This window comes from Lissotriton vulgaris, chromosome 4_1 (assembly GCF_964263255.1).
Source record: "Lissotriton vulgaris chromosome 4_1, aLisVul1.2, whole genome shotgun sequence".
Lineage (NCBI taxonomy): Eukaryota > Metazoa > Chordata > Amphibia > Caudata > Salamandridae > Lissotriton > Lissotriton vulgaris.
The window spans coordinates 1,063,810,190-1,063,828,512 of record NC_141691.1 but is presented as its reverse complement, the minus strand read 5'-3'; the positions used below and the strand labels follow the sequence as shown (position 1 = coordinate 1,063,828,512).

Below are 18,323 nucleotides of genomic sequence, written 5' to 3'. Positions count from 1 at the left end.
GATATATACCTTGTATGGTGTGCTTTCATTTGATCATTCAAGAGATTATAAATGGTAAAACAACTTGCTTAACTCGCCTCTAAGTCTTAGCCTGAAAGCTGCTCTCCACAGCTACCACTAGGATAGCTTTCTATAAGGTTGACTTTACAACCTACCATCAATAAGGGTCGTTTGGACTGGTGCAAGGTGCCCACTAGAATAGTGGACATCATATACCAGGCCAACTTCTTACACAGGGCACGAACGTCAGAAACACGTCTACATGAGATCACACATAACAAGTGTCAACTTAGCCAATAATTGCTTACTCGAAAGACCTTCATTCGCCAGCCAATTCTTAATGAAACGTAACACCACATTCACATCCTACAACCAGGAGTATCGGGGTATGGGGGGATTGACCAGTCTGATACCACGTACCACTTTACAGACCAGTTGGTGCTCTCCCACTGGTTTGCCATCCACATGCGGATGACCCGCTGAAATTTCTGATCTGAAATTATTGATCGTCCTCTACGCTAGACCTGTACTTGGCATTTCTGATAAGAAATTAACAATCATATAGATACCGGATCCCAAGGGATCCCCTTGCTGTGCAGTACACCATTAACCCATCTACGCCAAGCAGACTCATATCGCTTATGTGTAGATGGCGCCCAGGACTGGGACAAAAAGTGCAAAGTGTCCTCTAAAACTCCCGGCATTTGCCAGCGTCTCCGGAAAGTCTCCACGCCATGAGGGACAGCAGACCCTGAAGGGCCAGTGGATGAGGTTGACCATACAGATCGGTTAGAATCTCGGGAAATTACTGTAGACGCACCGGGAAGGCACATGACAACGCCATCGCTGCTGGGAAGCACGCTTGGACTCTCTAAAAGGGAGATACTAGAATCACTTCCACACTCTGTCTGCGGATCTGTGCCAACATTCTCTGAATCATGGCAAACGGGGGAAATGCATACAGCATACTTGTCCTCCAGGATTGAAGGAAGGCGTCCGAGTTGCTCGCCTGAGGGTCCGGCCTCCAACTGTAAAACTGGGGCAGTTGTGCATTGAGCCTGGAGACAAAAAGATCCTTTGTACACAGACCCCACTTGGTATTGAGTTGATGGAAAACTCTGGGATGAAGACGCCAATCGCTGGAATCCCACAGGAAGCAAGAGTTCCAGTCCGCCACCACGTTGGTGCAGCTCGGGATGTATTCCGCCGTCACCGAAATGTGATTCTGTAGGCAATAATGCCTGAAGTCCATGGCTATTTCCACTAGTAAGCGTGACCTCGTGCCACCCAGACGATTGATATATCGTACTGCTGAGACATTGTCCATTCAAAGCAGTATGCAACAACTCGCTTTGCGTGGCACAAAGTCCGAATTGCAAAAGAACCCGCCAGGAGTTCTAGACAATTTATGTGGAGTTTCAGCTCCTGGGACCAAAGGCCCCTGGTCTCTACTGAACCACATCTGGTGTCGAAGCCCCACCTGCTGGCATCCGGTTCGATTACTATTTCCGGGAATGACGCAAAATTGTCCCTGCCATTCCACGCATCCATGTGTTCTAACCACCATGAGATCTCCGTCCTCGCCTCCTGTGTTACCAGGATCTGTTCCGTTTAACTGAGGCCTTTGCGGAGGTGTAAAATCTTCAGCCTCTGGAGTGCCCTGTAATGGAGGGGACCCGGAAAAATAGCCTGAATGGACGAGGCTAACAGTCCGGCCAAGGTCCTCAATGATATAGTCTTGATGGCAATGCGTTTCTTGAGAGGCAACAAAAGTTGAGCCGCGACTGAGTCCACCTGGAACCCCAGGAACTCCATCGACTGTGATGGTGTCATGACCGACTTGTCCGCATTGATGACGACCCCCAATTCCTAAAGGAGTTGTGTAGTCAGGGCTAGATGACGAAGAACTGTAGTGATACTTTGGGCCATTATCAGGATATCGTCCAAGTAGATGATAAGCCTGACCCCCGCTCTCTCAGAAATTGCACTACCCGCCTGAGGAGCTTGGTGAAACACCAAGGGGCGGACGAGAGTCCGAATGGCAGAGCGGCGTATTCGTACCAAACGCCTATCCACTGAAATTTCAGAAAAGGCCTGTGGGGTGAAATATAGGATCCGCCAAGTAGACGTCTTTTAGATCGAGACACACCATCCAATCCCCTTCTAGGAGCAAATCTCGGAGTAGGTGTATGCCCTCCATATTGAAGTGGCGATACACTACCCAAGAATTGAACTCTTTGAGATTCAACACCAGACGGTAGCCCTGATCTTTTTTGGGTACGAGAAACACTGTGCTGGAAAACTCGTGGGCGTGTGGTGTAGTCCGCACAATAGCCCCTTTCTGTATCAGAGATCCGATTTCGTCGTCTATGAAAGACCTCTCGACATGGGTAAAATTATGTGGGTGAGGAACATGAGTCTGTCTTGGGGTGTTGTGAAACTCTATCTGAAAACCTTGAACAGTTTGTAATATCCAAGGGGCGCTTGTCAGGGAGCTCCACCTGTGAGCAAATCCAACAATCTGACCCCCAACTTGGACCTCTCCCCCTTGAAGTAAATTTACCTAAGAGGTGTCTCTGTCATTGTTGTGACCTCAATATCCTCCTTTCTGGCCTCTGCCTCTACCCCCACGGTTTCTGGTGGGGTAAAAGTTGGAACGATGGGAGCCTCCACATCCACATTGCTCTGAGCCTCTTGAGGTCTGATTGAAACCCCGCCCGGGCGCTTGATCCCTGGAGCAAACGGCCCTGGTAAAAAGGCCAGCGTTGAAGACTCTTTTGATATTAATCTGGACCTTGTCGAGAGCTGAAAATATGGAGACGTACTTCCCTAGTTCCTCTAGGAACTTCTCTCCAAAGAGCAAGCCATTCGCCATGATACCCGCCTCCGTAGGGGCCATATTTGTCAGTTGTGGGTCAATACGCATGAGGAACGAACGCCGCCGTTCCGTAGACACTGCGCAATTGCGGTTACCCAGAAAGCAGAGCGCCCTCTGCGCCCATTCCAAGATCTCCATCATATCCAGTGGCGTGTTGGACTCTTTGGCCTGCACCACAGCGTCCAATATTTTCGTGAGGGGTCCACACACGTTGAGGAGCTTGTCCTGACAGCCCCTCCATGCCCTGTCCAATCCTTTCTTGGGGTCTTTAGAGAATTTTTTAAGGAACGTGGCCATGTTGGGATTCAGCTCTGGGGTTTCAGTCACCTTGCCTAATAGCGCTGGCCAAGGGCATTCCAATCTCAGAACAGCGTGCACTTCGCGCTCAAAGCCCTGTTGTATATTGCCTTGTTGCCACCTCCACACATGGCACCCACTCTGTGGATCTAGGGTGAACAATATTATTGGGGTTGAAAAGCAAATTCTTGCTGGGAGCAAGGGAACGTTCGGGCTGCGACTTGCGCTTCTTCTTCTGTGCCTTCCGCCTCAGACTGGTCAGAGTCAAAAGTGTCAGGGAGATAAGAGGAGGTGTCATCGTCATTTTGTGCACTGGATGACAGGCGAGAACTCCCATAGCCCTCATGGTCATTAAGGACATTTGCTGCCATCTTGGCAAGCACTTCACGAGACGGGTGATGTGATGGTTCGCCATGGTGAGACTTAAACTTACGCTTGCCAAAATTTTGCAAAGGCTGCGTAAAAGGCTTTAGTGCATTAATCAATGCTTTATTCACGGAACCCTGGATGTGGGAATCAAGGGCTTCCACCAGTTGTTCCTCCAGGTGATGCTCATAGGGCACCTCATCATACTCCACATAATCTGCATATTCTGCCCACTGGTCTGCCTCCTCGGCGTAGTACTCCATCTGTATAATCTATGAGTGTAGGAAGGGGGAGTCTCTAGTTGGCGCAGTGCAACACTAGCGACAAGCAGGGACTCTCCTCTTCCTCGTCAGGGCTGAGGGTTACCTTCCAGACAACCTCTGCTTACCCTCTAGGTAGTGTGGCTTAAGCAGTCGCAGGCTAATCTTTGGGGCATATAGGTTAAACACTTGCAATAGTACACCTTTACAACCAACCCACCACACAACGAGACCAGACTGTATTCTGTAAAAATATATATCTTTATATAGATTTTAAGCAGGCTTGAAATACAGTCACGTAAGTTATGATAACGGTTGCAAGTTACTCAGTTCAGGTTACCACAGTTCTTATAGCAGTTCTCTGAGGGCCCGTAGGCCGGTGTTAACCAAAGTTCTTGTGGAGCCGGCGGCTTCCAGGGGATCTGTCCCACGTCGCGTTGCCTTCCCGGGGTCGCTGATCGTTGCGGCTCTTCAGCCGAGCAGGTCACTGGTCATCCGGGGCAGCGGTGTTCTGTGGCGGCAGGGTCCTCTCCTCGTCGTCCGCTCCGACCCTGGAGGCGGCGGCTGTGCGGCGGTGGCAAGTGGCAGTACGGTCCCCAAGTGCAGGACGTACCCAGCCAAGTGCCGGTGCAGCTGTGGACTCACAGCTGGGCTGTCGGGCAGACTACCGACCTCGCGGATTCTCCCAGGGCAACTGTCCGTCTTTGCAGGTGAGTGGCTGCTCGTTATGCAGTCACCTCGAGAGCTCGGACCGGACGGGTCCTCCTTTGCTTTGCTCTCGGGCTCCCGGTGCAGTTGCGGTCACGGTGTTCGGGCCAGCGGCGGCTGGTCCTTACTTTGCTCTCGCTGTTGCTTTGGGCCCCGGTCACGGTGGTCAGGTGGATGTCGTTGCCTTGGAGGAGATTCCTCCGTTGGTGCTGCGGCGATGGTCAGCACCCGCAGTCGCTTTCTTCCAAGGGGGTAGCGTCCACTGGTCCTGGGACGCTGGTCAGGGGGCAAGTTCAGTTGCAAGCCCTTGGAGATCTCTTTAGCAGAGTTTTGGCACAAAGTAAAGCAAAAGTCTTCTCGTAGTCTTTTCTCCTTCCTCTCCTTCGGCAGCAAGGCACCAGACACAGGCAAGAGTCAGCACCCTTCCTTGTCTCTCACGGTCCTTCTCGTCGGGCAGAGTCCTTCTGTGGCCCAAACCGGATCTAATTCTCAAGGAGCAGGGCTCCTTCTTTTATAGGCCAATTCTTTTGTTCTCGCAGGCCAGGGGGGCCTTTGCATAGCCACTCTCAGTCCTTGAGTACCCCGGCGGGTGTACTCCGGCTTCTGCTTTCAGGGTGAGGGGCAGGCGCATCAGACGCCCCACAGGGGGTGGAGCCAGCATTGTGCGGACAGGGGCGGCCAGAGTACCTTGTTGATGGGGGCTTCGCCCTTCCTGGGCCAGGTGCCGGCAGAGTCATCCGCCGCTCCCCAGGAGGGTGGAGCCAGCATTGTGGTGGCCGAGCACAGCTACAGTTCGAGTCAAAAGGCACTCCTACCTCCCACTAAGGTGTAATCTGCGCATTCACCACCTGTCATCCCTCCAGCCCAGTCACTCACACATCCCAGACAGTCAGATACACATACCAGCAGAGGCGGGCTGAAATGGTTAAGCAAGCAAATGCTAACTTTCTAAAAGTAGCATTTGCAAACCCAGGATACTAAAATAAACTTGACTACAAGAAATATTTTATCATCCTGAGTTCAGGCATACTAAACATGACTCGCTACCATGCTCCTTGAGCCTGCGGGAATTATAGGGTGTAATAATTCTCGCAGCTCAGTCTGGCCTAATGGAGCAGGTAGCCTTCAATAGTGAAATACGGTCTTGGTTGTAAGTCACTACTAGGACATGCCCCGCACATCAGGGCTTGTCCTACCTTACACCTACAACGCACCCTGCCCGCAGGCCTACCATAGGGGTGACTAATATGTAGTCAAGGGAAGGGTCGAGGCTGGCAAGTGGGTGCACTTGCCCAGCTAGCGTGACAGTACGAGACCGCACGCGGGTTCTGCGGTCGCAGTTCCCAGACACAACTTTACGGCTGCTTCGGTGGGTGGCGCAACCAGCGCTGCAGGCCCACCAGCAGTATTGGCATCTACAAGCCCCCGCACTCTCTAGTGCGCTTTACTAGGGACTGACAGTAAATCCAATGCACCAATCAGGGATACCAATCGTATGTACAGTTTTACAGTAGGGAGCACTTGCACTGCGGCACGGATCAGCCGTGGCGCAGTGCCCTGAGTATCGGAAAACCAGCAAAACATCGGAGGCACATCAGCAAAAAGTGGAAGGGAGACTCACGCCAAGGTGCCAGGTCTAACAATGAGGTTGGAGGAACTTCAGGGGGGAAAGCCCAGGGGGGACACCGACAGGCTTAACACCACCAACAGAGTAACCTGAAGTCCAAAAAACGTGCCTCTGTGTATTAAAATGAATTGTGGAGGGAGCCACCCCTATTTCCCCTAAGGCAGAGCCTTACACCACTTTTGCGCCCCGTTGGGCGTTCAAAGGGACTGAGGGTAGAGGCAGGAGCGTTCCGCGAGGCACGAAAACCCGATCGGCAATGAAAAGCCAGATACAGGAGTTTGCGCATGCGCGGACCGCGTGGCAACCGAAAGAGGACTGCCCCCAAAAGCGTGCAGTGCGCGTCTGTCCTGTTCCTGCTCCATGGGATAAGTGTTGCCCTCAAGGGCCAGGTGAAAACAGAGAAGCGGGACACCCCCACGCTAAACACCCAAAGCGCCGAAGCTCTTCAAACCAACGGCAAAACAATTCCAAACAGTCACAGAATTAAACAATCGCGCGCCATGCGCGCTAAACAAACAAAGCGCTGAAGCACTAATCGGAGATTAACATTCGCGTGTTGCCAACTCTCAAAAACACACAATATAGAGAGAGTAAAAAACACTTAACTTGCTGCTGCAGCAGCAAAGAAAGAGGAAGTGATATGCTCTTTACAGACTATATACAATATTGAATTGATGGTGATTGGTGCATACCATGGAGGGGGTTGTACTTCCGGGGGTATGCTATGTTTAAAGTTGTTTTAATTGGCTGCTGTGTTTTTGCAGTAAAGCAAAGAAAAGCATAATCTGAGCCTCCGTGGACTGACATAGAATTCGAATTCCGTTCACGATGTTGCAAGTTGGGTGGCTCTATCCACTTGGCTACATTTCCACGCACTATTTGCATATCTTGCAGAACCTTATGTGATACCTTACAAGCCTATCCCAACATCCCGGAAATGTACCCAAACATCCCAAAAATTTACCCTTGCTATTTTTAGGATTATTTCATAGTGTCCCATGACCGTGGACTAAGGTGAAAAAGAAGTGTAGGTTTTCAACAAATTAAAGACTAGGGGCCCGATGTAGGAGCCCTAATACTGGTCAGAAACGGCCGAATTCGGCCGTTTCCAACCGGTATTACGGTTTTCTTATGTAGGGGGCTACATAAGTACAGATTCGGTAATTTTACCGATTCTGTACATTTACCGATTCGGTAAAATACCGAATCGGTAAATGTACAGAATCGGTAAATAGAGATGTAGGTGGCACTCTGAAGAGTGCCACAGGCCTTCAAGAGTCGGTATTTTACCACCCAATCCAATTGGGTGGTAAAATACCGAATCCAGGTGTGCATGCACATCTGTGCATGCACACCTGTGCCATGTGACACACAGACATGCCCTTAGGGCATGTATGTCTGCCACATGGCACACAAGCCTGTAATTGGGGTGCTAGAGGGTGTCAAAGTGACACCCCCTGCACCCTTGCAAGAATAGGTAATTACCGAATCGGTAAATACCGATTCGGTATTCCACATTGATTGGCCTTGAAGCCCATAGGAATCAATGGAGGATACCGATTCGGTATTTACAGAATCGGTAAATACCGAATCTTACATATTCGGTATTTACCGAATCAGAATTACCTAGATTTCCCCCCCTCTAATTTACCACTTCTTAAATACCGAATCGGTATGATTCGGTATTTTAGAAGTGGTAAATTAGATTTATCTACATCGGGCCCTAGGAGTCATTAAGGGGCAGGGATTTGTGGGGGTAGGGACTGTTAAAGATTGGAGCTTGCGAGGGGGGTGGCCAAGCAGCATGGCCATCTACGTGGAGCACCTTCAAGCTCCATCCAGTGGCACAGCTTATTTCAAATGCATGTGCAACCAATTCTTCACTTCTTCACACTTTTCATATTTTCACGTTCATCTCTGTTCATTATTTTTCCACATTAATCACTCTTTTCATTCACATGCCAGGAAACAGCATTTTTCCAAGTTTCTTATGTAAATGCAGGGCCATCCGAAAAAAGGCTGTAAGCATATAATGCGCAGAGGTTCTCCTTCGCATACCAGTACTTCAGAGGTTATGTCGCCATCAGTTACCTCCCAAGAGCTTTTAAAACCGTTTTCTAGAAACCTGTATAGCCAGCCCTCCCAACTTAGTTTTAAACTTCATATTATTGCCTGCTTCCTAAACATTCTAGGGCTTTTGCTGGCTTACCTGCTCTCTGTACAAACAAACTTCCTCCCACCACGAGCGAGGTTATTTCACTTTGTGTCTGTCAGCCACTACGTTATAAACGTGACTAGCGCTCCTCCCTCCATAATCCGCCCACTAGAAGCAACATCATTAGCACCTGTGTAATACTTCACCTTCCTCGTTCACTCTTAGTTACTCTAACTCCCATGATGCACCAATAATATCTGCATATTAACATGACTGGAATCTACCTAAATTTCATGCAAAATGTATTTTTCTGCACAGAAATTGAACAACGTTGTTTTTTGTGACATATTTGTGCTCTTTTACCAAGCTCATGAAATACTTAACAGTCATATTTAAACCAAAAATAAAGCACACTCCAGGATTCAAGATATTCCGCCTGGCATGGGAATGATGCTGGGCCTTTTGCCAAACATCAATTATGTACTCCTTGCTGACCGGGTGCTTACCCCCGAGGGCTAAATATTGTGAACTAACATGATTTTGGGGGTGGGGTAGCACACCGTAGTTCATCCAAAATGTTAAACCAGTTTTCTATGTCCAATTCGCGTGCTCACTGGTGACGTGCTCAGCCCGTGCAGCACGTAATTTTCTGAACATCTAGATTCAACATTTTGGATGAACTACGGTGTGCTACCCCACCCCCAAAATCAGGTTAGTTCAAGCAGCATGGCCGGCAGGACGTTAGCTCCCCCGGCTCCCGACAGTTTGGCCCAGAAATCCTGTTTCTTTATCCTTTGCAGGCTCCTTCCCCGTAAACTCGAGCACTACACGACCCCCTGATGCCTGGGGGCACGTATTGAAGGGACTCATGGCAGGCTGCTGCGAGTGGAGCTGAGCTACTGGCCTGAACTGAGAGGAAGCGGGTCCTCATTTACGAGAGGCCGGAGTCTGGGCCTGCTCACGGGAGGCGACGGAGGTCAGCGATCGGAGGCCCTATGCCCATCAGGAAAACGCCGCATCGAGATCGGGGCCCGCCGTCAGCTGGGGACCGGCTTGAGAAGAACTGGGGGAGTGCCTGCTGGGGGGTCAGGGGCCCGCACTGACTGTTGCCCCGCCAGAGCTGAGGCGGCGGACGGAGTGACTGAGCCTCTGGACCCGCGTCCTGAACTGGGGGAATCAGGATCTCTCATCAGGTACGAGGGGCCTCGAGACCTGGAGCGCTGCTGAGGGGGTTCGACGGGCCCGGCCCGGGACGAGTGGAGGTGGGGCTGGCGTCGGGAGAGGCCCGAGGCTGCGGCCTGTGCCATCGGAAGGGCGGAGGCCCGGAACCGGGCAAGTGAAGCCTTCGGGGCCAGAGGCGGGAGACGACTGAACCTGGCTGGGGCCCCGCTGCCATCTGGGGGCCCGGAGTCGAGGGTCCTCACGATTGAGCCACCGGTCGCGGGGGTGCCCTGGTGGTTGCCCGCGCCGGCTGGCGCTGAGCCGGGGGAGGCGACCCGAGCACCTTGGACGCCCCAACTCGACCATCGGTGGAGGCACCCTAATTGAAGAGGTCCCGGCCGCCGCTGGAGCCAGCGTGGAGCATAAGATCACGACGGAGCTCAAGAGGCCTTAAGGCATGAGGGAGTGATGGCCAGTTCGAAGGTCGGAGGCCCGGAGGCCAGGGAGACCAGGCAAGTAAGGTGTGTTTTCCTTGGGCTGCACTAACTGCAAGCACGAAGGGTCTAGAAGCGTCAGTCGCTCTACAGACACGGATAGTGCAGGACTGGCTTTGTCTCTCCCACAACCTAGGTACAGCGTTGGGGGCGATTTGGGAGACCTTGGCTGAAGAGGCTCATCTGTGACCTGAGGGGCCTGACAGATAGGGGCCGCCCAGCGAGACCTGAAACACGAAAGATTGGTGGGAATTCTGTAGCCTATCTGGGGCTTGGAGGTGCATCTGCCCGCTGGTACTGGTGTGATCATAGGCCGGAGAAGCAGGGGGGACATATATCTGGGTTCTCCGCTGCAGGCGCGGTGACCTGCGGATGTGACAGGGAGAGATGCCCCTAGGAAACTGAGCAGCTTCAGACGACATCGGAACCCTGGGAGTGTCGCAATACCCTGTGGTGGATCGGATTCGCAGAGTGCCTCGCTGGGACTGGTGCCCGGAGGTGGGACTGGAGAAGACCGGGCAAGAAACGTCAGCGACCCCACTGGCCCTGAGGGAGAGCGCGGGGGACACCTGCAATGCGTAAAGATAAGATGTCCTGCTCCTCTCAGCCGAATACAATAACGCAATATACGACCCAGCGGCTACCCTCGTAGTGGATAACGCGCCAGTCGGGCCAAGATGAGGGGGCAGAAGCTACCGGGGAGCCCTCTGGGTCACAGCTGCTGAAGGCGATCCAAGGCTCACATTCAGCATTGGAATGACAAATAGAGACAGTGTCTATTGATGTGAATTTGCTACGGACTGACCTACGTAAGGTGGCAGATAAAGTCTCCGATGCAGAGGGGAACATAGCACAGTTGCAGGGAGAAGTGGCGTCACTCAAAAAGACAGTCTCACAATTCACAGCCACTACGGGGGCCCTATAGCGGAGAGCAGAGGACACAGAAGGAAGGGCGCGCCGCAGTAACATCAGGGTCCTTGGCGTCCCGGAACGGGCAGAGACAGGACACGCAGAGCGCTTCCTGGAGAACTGGATTCGTACAGAACTATGCCCGAGGGGTCTATCGGAGGTCTTCGTGATTGAGCGGGCCCATAGGGCGCTGGTTCCGCCGCCGAGGCCGGGCGCGCCCTCATCGCCAAAATCCTCAATTACCGCGATAGAGACTGTATCCTAAGGGCTGCGAGGGAGTCGGCGAACCTCACCTTCGAGAATAGCAGGGTCTCCATTTACCCGGACTACACCCAGCAGGTCCAGGAGCAGCGGAAGTCCTTTCTGGGATTCAAACAGAAACCCAGAGAGATGAGCCTACAATATATGCTGCTTTATCCAGCCAAATTTAAGGTGCTGTCACAAGGGAAGGCGCATTTCTTTGACTCCCGGGAAGATGTCTGGGAGTGGTTGGAGATAAGGGGTGAAGCCCTCCCGCCGGGCGAACGAGGAGGGCAACGCAGGACTTGTGGAACCCGGCCACCGCGGAGATGCCCCTCCTCCGCCGTAGCTGAGAGTGAGGAGAGGCGCCGGGTTACAGTGGGAGACGATGGAGCCTTACGCCTGGAACCGCCTGAAGCTGGGGATTTGTTGGCGTCATCGAAGCCCCCCGTGTCCAATGAAATACTGGTCCCGGACACCCTGCAGGTCACGAGGGAGGTCGCTTTGCCTACTGCCTCTTGCTGTCCCTGAGACAGCGGGAACCGGGACTCCTGAGTTGGCGGTTCCATCTTGAAGAGACTGAGTGGTTGCATGTATTTGCTTGAATGTTGTTTGACTAGCTTCCTGGGCTGGATGGGTCTCCCCAAGTGGGGAGTGAGTGTGCTGAATTTATTTATTTTTAAAAATTTATAAAGCGCGGCGTATACCCATGGGTGTCTTGGCGCTATAATTTGCTGAAAATCCCAGAATAAGGTGGTATCTGCCTTCAAACGTATTGTTACTGAGCGGATTATTGATCGAATAACCAGGTTTTTACCAATATTCTAAATTGAAATAACGATGGTGACAGTTTTATTTCCTTTGGGAGCGTGTTCCAGATTTTGGCTGCAGCGTTGGTAAAGCTTCTATCGCCCCATGTCACCGTCCTGGTGCGTGGCACTACCAGTAGGTGACTGTGTTCGGAGCGTAAGGATCTTTTTGGTGAATAGTAATGAAGTTTTTGTTTGAGAAAAGCTGGTCCGAGACCCTTAAGAGCTTTGTAGGTGAGACACAGGGTCTTGAATCTGATGCGATTTCTCACTGTTAACCAGTGGAAATTTCTTATCGCATGCTTGGTGGACTGAAACTTAGGAATGCCAGCTAGTAGCCTTGCGGCCGCATTTTGTATAAGCTGGAGTTTGGCCACCACCCTTGCCTGGGCGTTTACAAACAGTCCGTTACAGTAATCGAGTGAAGAGAGTACTAAGGAGCTCACCACTGTTTTCCTAGCACTCTCAGGGAGATAGGGCAGGATTTTTTTAATGATCTTAAGCTTGTAGAAAGCAGACGACGCAACCTGGTTGGCATGGTTGGAAAAATTGAGATTGTCGTCAAATATAATGCCTAAGTTCCTGACCTTTTTTACTGGTTCTGGAGGGGCTCCGAGGGGTGTCGGCCACCAAAGAGTGGACCACTGTGGTGATAAATTTCCAAAGATCACTACCTCGGTTTTCTCCGAGTTGAGGCGCAGGCAGTTTTCAGACATCCATTCCTTGATGGCAAGCATGCCTTCTTGGAATCTGGCGGCAACCTCCTCACCGTTGTTCTTGATAGCGATCACCAATTGGGTGTCGTCGGCGTAGGAGGTAAGGCTCATCCGGTAGTTCTTGATCACCCTTGCTAAGTCCGACACATAGATGTTAAAGAGTGTCGGACTTAGGGATGAGCCTTGCGGGACGCCACATGGGAGGGCGAGCTGAGGGGATTGAAATGCGCCCAATGTCACTGCCTGTGTTCTATTGGACAGGAATGATGCCAGAAGCTCTTTGGCCTTTGAGCAAATGCCCATCTCCTCGACACGGTCAATCAGAACGGTGTGATTGACCGTGTCGAAGGCCGCCGAGAGATCCAGTAGGACCAGTATGGCTGTCCCTCCTTGGTCCCTAATGGTTCTAATATCATCGGCGGCCTTAATGAGGGCAGTCTCCGTCCCATGAAGATTCCGGAATCCAAACTGCGATTCATCCAGGAGATTGTTTTGCTCAATATATTCGGCTAGTTGAACATTCATTGCTCTTTCCACAATTTTAGCCAGGTAGGGTAGGCTAGCAATGGGTCTGTAGTTTTTGAGAGTTGTTTTATCAAGACCAGTTTTTTTCAGTAAGGGTTTCAGTAGAGTGTTTTTTAACTTATCTGGGAAGATCCCCGATTGGAACATGGCGTTACAGATGGGGGTTATGACTTTGCTCACCACATCAGTTACTGGAATAAAAATTTTAGGGGGGCAGGGATCTAAGGATGAACCTGTTTTAACCAGTCTCATGATATCTCCTATTTCCTGATTCGTCATATCCCTAAATCGGGAAAACGAACAGTCCATGCTATTTTTTGATGATTTAGGATAAGTGCTGGTGTTTGATGGAATAACCGAGAATTCTGCATATATATCGTTTACTTTTGAAAAAAAGTAATCTGCTAAGTTGTTGCAGAATTCCTGAGTGTGAGGAGGATTCAGATCTACCACCTTCCCTGCCAGAGTCTTAACTACTTCAAACAGTTGTCGACTCGAATTTTTTGATTGCTTAATTTGCTGCTCGAAGTAGTCCTTTTTTACCTCCTGAAATCATTTTTTTATAGATGATGAGTTCATCTTTATACTGAGCTTTACTTAAGTTATCGTATGTTTTACGCCAGGTTCTTTCCTTATTTCTACAAATCTGTTTTTGCTGTCTAAGGGTTTTTGAGTACCACGGTGCTGAAGGCACCTTTCTGTTTTTTTATATGGTTTTTAAAGGAGCGTGCATGAATAATATTTGAAGGAGCCCTTTTCTTTCAGTGTAGTATGCGAGGGAGGCAGGGAGCTGCAGGGGGTCTAGTCTTGGGAAGGACAGTTGGAGCCCTGTGTTGATATTCTGATAGTGGGCCTTGCTGAGAGTCGGGGCGGGGGGGGAGGGGGGGAGTTTTTTCTTTTTTCTTGAGTGGGTTTACCTTGTTGGCTGTGCACGTCCTGGCACCAGCGGGGAAAGGGCATATTGGCAGGTTTTGTTGTTGCTAGTATACTGCTCGTGGGTGGGGGGTGGGGGATAGTTGGAAAGGGATGTTGAAAGGGAATGTTTCAGGCATCATTTGTATTACATTTCGGGCACTGGAGGGGAACTGCGCTGTGCACAGAATGATATGGCGGAGTAGATCACAGTGGAAATCATGGGATATAAGTTCATGAGTTGGAATGTGAGGGGGCTGGGCACGTGTACTAAGAGGTATAGAGTCCTTTCCTTTCTTCGGAGACATGGAGTCTCCATCGCATGTCTCCTGGAGACCCACCTTGTCAATGAAGGGGCACAGAAGTTTGGAAAAAAGTGGCGTGGTCAGCTATTCCATGCATCCTTCTCTACATATGCCAGAGGGGTTCTGATCTGGGTGGCGCCTGGGGTACCGTTCGCTATCCAGTACGTGGAGGCGGACATTCATGGTAGATACCTGCTTCTCAGGGGTAAACTGGATGACAGGGACATTGTTATTTTGAATTCTTATGCACCCAATACTGACGACCCGACCTTCTTTCGGGACTAGCATGATGTCCTGATTCATGACCTGGGGACTCCGGTCCTTTGGTTTGGGGACTTTAATTGCGTTCTTGACCCAGACCTGGATAGGTCTCCACCCCGGGAGGGCACAAAACCCGTATGACAGTATTGCTCAGGGAGGTCATGGATAACATAGGGGCGGTGGACGTTTGGCGTTTAAAGAACCCAGCACAGAAAGTATATACCTGCTACTCCCCCACTCACAACACTTACAGTCGCCTAGATAGGGTCTTGGTGGTGAATGCGGAGCTTAACATGTCAGTGGATGTTACACATCAGGCTCGTTTTTTATCAGACCATTCTCCAGTGGCTTGCGTGGTTCAGTGGGGCGCCCCGCCCTCGGACTTGGAGGCTTCCGGTGGATATCCTCCTAGACCAGGTGGGGAAAGCACACGTGGAAAAGGCCCTTGGGCACTACGCGGACCTCAATTGGGGAGAGAGATATATCCTTGGCCAACAAGTGGGAGGCCCTGAAAGCAGTGATGAGGGACGCTTGTATGGTACTCACCTATGGAGTCCGGAAACAGCTCCTCCAGGACCTCAAGACGGCGGAGGATAATCTCCTACATGCCCAACATTTGGAGGACCCTAGTGCTATTCAGAGGGCAGAGGAACAGACTGCCCGAGCCCGGCTACATGACATCCTAGACAGACTCGACAAATATACCTTGGGCCAATATAGGCAGCACCTCCACAGGGAGGGAGATAAGTCAGGGAGACTCCTGACTTGGATTCTTCGGAGGGAACAGACCCCTGAGCGTATCGTAGCCCTGCGGGACCTGAACGGGTACATGGTCTACTCGGAGCGGGCCGTCCTCTGGGTTCTCCAATCCCACCTACGGCGAGTATATACTGCTGACCCAGAGATTTCAGAGGTCTCATATCCCCCTTACTTACTGGGATTATCTCTACCGACCCTGTCGGATTCGGACCGAGAAAAATTGGATGCAGGCCTGACTTTGGCCGAGATTCGTATTGCTCTTGCCCGCTTGCCACGAGCCAAGTCGCCGGGGAGCGACGGGTTCCCACTGGAATTTTACTACGAATTCCGGAACACACTGGCCCCGCTCCTATTGCAAGTATTCCTCGAGGTAGAGGTCTCCCACAGTGTATGGCTCGGGGGGGAAATTGGGGTGACAAACATGACCCTTCATCGTATCGTCCGATTACCATGATAAACACTGACGTCAAAATCGTGACTAAACTATTGGCCACCCGGCTAGCGCCCCATATGGGGCATCTGATACACCAAGACCAGTGCGGATCCATTCCCGGACGTAGTACGGCCTGTGAGAAGTTGGCCCGATATGCAGTGCTCACTATTCTAGTGATCACTATGCATCGGTCCAAACGACCCTTATGGTGATTGGTTGTAAGTCAACCTTAGACCAGCTATCCTAGTAGCGTGGATACGAGCAGTCTTCGGGCTAAACTCTAGAGGGCGTGTTAAGCCAGCTGTTATACCATCACATACCCCTTGAACACCAAGTGAAAGGACACCACACAAGTGTTATGAAAATAAACAGTGTATTTATTAGAATCACAACAGCCCTGTACTCTTTATGAGGACAGGGTACTAAGCACACAACAAAACTCCTAGGAAAATACTTCAAGTGCACAATCTATACAAATGCCCGAGGGCACGGAAAGTTAGTGGTCTCGGGCGGACCCGATAAGGTAAGTCGGAAGCGGTAAGGACTCGGGACCCTTAGATACTGAGGCTATGCGGGCACCGAAATGCCGAAGTTACCTAGCCCGGGGGCTGCGGCTGCACAAGTCTTTACAGACGTCGGGAGTCCTCGCTGACGAACCAGGAGCCGGAAGGAAGGAGTTGCTGGCCGGCGACCAGTGGAGATAGTTCGTAGAGATCCAAGCCTGGATCAGAGATGGATGACACCTGAAAGCAGAGGGGACCAAGTTCGTACTACTAGCCAGTAGTCAGAGGGTACCAGGAGGGCACCGGATGATCGTCACCTCGACTAGGTGAATGGGCGACGCTAGGCTCTGCAGTCTCACGGACCAGGAGGCGTTGTCGGCGACCAGGATGGAGGTGCGAGCTGTCCCACGAAGGTTGATGCTGTCGGCGTCGCTGGGCCCAGGATTGGGGCAACAAGCCTTGGCAAATTCAGGGCCACGTGGTGGGCCTAAAATGGCGTCTTGAGTGGACCAGGAGGGTCCGGGGTGCTCCTCTCGCAGAAGGGAGCAAAGGCCAGCCTGGAGCAACCAGACCAGCAGCGTTGGTTGTCGGACGTCGTCGAGAAGGCCACAAGCCAGCGGCTAGTAACCAGACACCGTGATGAGCAGCAAAAAGTAGAAGGGCCCCACGCAGATCGTGGAGATGCTGGGAGGCTGAACTTCGGTGCTGGAGCTGCTCAGGGTCGGGGCTTCTCGGACCCCCAAAGCACTCACCAGAGGATCCCTCGGTGGTCGTGCTGGTTTAAGAAATCGTGCAGGTTCTGATGATGGCCGGTCTCTCGAGGTCTCGTCGCACCCACGGATCTCAGCTGAGCTGACGATGTGGGTAGAGGTCAGAGGTGCTAGGGGAGCCGGTTCTCGTTGAGCTGGGCAGTCGGATTCCTGAGGAAGGACGTGCAGCAAACAGCAACCCGCAGAGTTCTTAGATGGTGCCTGCGGATGCAGGGTGACTACTCCTTAGCCACAAGGGAGAAATCTTGAGAAGAAGTCGAGAGTTCCTTTCGTAGAAAGTATTCTTGATTCAAAGATGATCTAATTTGGAAGGGTCCCCGCTCCTGCCTTTATCCTAAAGAAAGGGGTGGGTACGTGACTAGGTCCTGCCCTAGGGGTGGGACCAGGAAGGGGGGTAGTTACACCCCTCTCCCATGCCGGACTTTCCCCAGGTCAGGGGCTGGTGTGCCCCTGGAACTGGTTCTAGCCAGCAGATGCGTAGTGAGCACTGGGGTGCCACTCCGCAGTCACCTTCCTGTAAAGCCCTGCCTACCCAGGATACACAAAACCCTGTCTGGGATGGTGCGAGCACCGCCCCGGACAGGAAACCCTTTGTCCAAGCTCTCCTCGCTGGAAGGACTCCCAGCAGCAGGAGGTCAGACTCGTGTCTGTGGTGGCAGCATCCATTTTTTGGAGCTGAGGATTCAGTTAACTTTAACCGGGGTTCACAGTTACGTACATGTCGTGTCCCTCTAGAAGGGTGGGATGCTAACCCCGTCGCCAGCATTGGTGAGGGGTCAGTATCCCGATTCGTATGACACCTTACTCGACATGTCTTGATAACGCGATACCGAAGTTACCAATATGGTACGCGTTATCATGGAACAGCCATTGGATCTTGGTTCCGCAAGCTGCAACCGGGCTCGGCTCGTGCCAGAGCCCAATTCACACGATTCCACACACTCTGCCTTCAGGATTGTCAAGGCCTGCCATAGGAGTGGCTGATAGGAACTCGGGTGTCCATTTAAGGGTTAGACATAGGTATACTATATCTAAAGCAAAGGGCGAGTACGCCACGTTGCCCCACCTGTCGCGCAGCCAGTTGTGTCAGATTTAGATGGCCATCCAGGGGTGGCGTAATACATGCTTCAGCCCCTGGTAGGCCCTGGGTACACCGATGCCCTGAGTTACAGGGTCTGACAAGGTGGCCCAGTTACAATTGGGTAATGCACCTAAGGTACACATCAATTTAGCGA

The 18,323-nt window shown here is 51.7% G+C and overlaps 1 pseudogene; it reads right to left on the bottom strand.

Annotated features, from left to right (window-relative positions):
* Window positions 1-2,593: 2,593 nt before the first annotated feature.
* LOC147722873 (uncharacterized) lies at window positions 2,594-3,590 on the bottom strand (annotated as a pseudogene).
* Between the last annotated feature and the right edge of the window lie 14,733 nt (window positions 3,591-18,323).